Source organism: Cebus imitator, unplaced genomic scaffold (assembly GCF_001604975.1).
Source record: "Cebus imitator isolate Cc_AM_T3 unplaced genomic scaffold, Cebus_imitator-1.0 Scaffold169, whole genome shotgun sequence".
Taxonomy (NCBI): domain Eukaryota; kingdom Metazoa; phylum Chordata; class Mammalia; order Primates; family Cebidae; genus Cebus; species Cebus imitator.
In genome coordinates this window covers 2,165,282-2,166,870 of record NW_016107484.1, presented here as the reverse complement: position 1 = coordinate 2,166,870, position 1,589 = coordinate 2,165,282, and the positions used below count along the sequence as shown (strand labels likewise).

Here is a 1,589-nt window from a genome sequence, read left to right as displayed (position 1 = left end):
ACCATGTTGACCAGGATGGTCTCGATCTCTTGACCTCGTGATCCACCCGCCTCGGCCTCCCAAAGTGCTGGGATTACAGGCTTGAGCCACCGTGCCCGGCCCTTAATTCCAGAACTTTTTATCACCCCAAAAAGAAACTCCATACCAATTGCAGTCACTCCCATTTTGTCCTTACCCCAGCTCCTGGCAGCCATTTGTCTATGAATTTGCCTATTCAAGATAGTTCATATCGATGAAATCATACAGTCCTTGGTCTTTTGTGACCGGTTTCTTTCACTTCGCATAGTATCTTCAGTGTTCATCTATGTTGTAGCATGTGTCAGTGAGTCATTCCTTTTTATGACTGAATCTTATTCTACAGATATGCTTCATTTATCCATTTATCCTTGGGTAGTTTCTACATTTCAATTATTCTGAATACTGTTGCTATCCTTAATGGAGGTCTGTGTGAAAGAAGTCAAGGTTTCCAAAGTTATGAAAAAACAATTGTTAGGATTAGTGGCTTTTCATAGTAGTACTTTTTTCCCCATTCGTTTTCAGACTCCCTTGGAAGTTTAGGATATTCACAGTTCTGAATGTTAGCCACTGAAAATGCCAGTAGAAGATGAAGCCTCTGAAGATGACACGGATTCAGTTTCCTCAAACAGTCCAGGAACCTCTATTTTCAAATAAGAGAGCATAACAATTTCTGTACACTATGGAAGAATTTGATTTGGTGAAAACCAGACACAAAACTTCATCTATAGAATCTGATAAAAATTCTCCTCATTTACTTGGACTGAACTTAAATACTGATAGGTAAGAATGAGATTTTAAAAAATGTAACAAATCAGAATAACTTTATTTGCGTAGGTTTACCAGCTTATCCAAATAGTGTCTTAGTTACTGATTTGAATTATTATTATTTTTGAAAAAATAGTGTCATAGTTACTGATTTGAATTATTATTATTTTCGAGACAGAGTCTTGCTTGGTTGCCAGGCTAGAGTGTAGTGGCGCCATCTTGGTTCACTGCAATCTCCACCTCTGGGGTTCAAACGATTCTCCTGCCTCAGTCTCTCTAGTAGCTGGGACTACAGGTGCATGCTACCACACCCAGCTAATTTTTGTATTTTTAGTAGAGATGGGGTTTTACAGTGTTGGCTACGATGGTCTTGATCTCTTGACCTTGTGATCTGCCTGCCTTGGCCTTTCAGAGTGGTAGGATTAAGGTGTAAGGCACTGCGCCCGGCCATTATTATTTTTTAACCTATGATTAAGAATGTTCAGGGAGGCCAGATGGTGGCTCATGCCTGTAATCTCAGCACTTTGGGAGGCCGAGGCAGGTGGATCGCCTGAGGCCAGGAATTGGAGACCAGCTTGGCTAACATGGTGAAACCTCATCTCTACTAAAAATGTAAAAATTAGGGCCGGGCGCGGTGGCTCAAGCCTGTAATCCCAGCACTTTGGGAGGCTGAGGCGGGTGGATCACAAGGTCAAGAGATCAGACCATCCTGGTCAACACGGTGAAACCCCGTCTCTACTAAAAATACAAAAAATTAGCTGGGCATGGTGGCGCGTGCCTGTAATCCCAGCTACTCAGGAGGCTGA

General features: G+C 42.2%; 1 long non-coding RNA gene across 2 annotated transcripts in view; it reads left to right on the top strand.

Moving 5' to 3' along the window:
• The window catches only part of LOC119473584, a 16,746-nt gene that overhangs the window by 7,091 nt on the left and 8,066 nt on the right, over positions 1-1,589 (top strand). For both annotated transcript variants that reach the window (XR_005202791.1, XR_005202790.1), the window contains exon 2: positions 541-798. This is a non-coding gene — a long non-coding RNA (uncharacterized LOC119473584). The remainder of the gene's footprint in view (positions 1-540; positions 799-1,589) is intronic.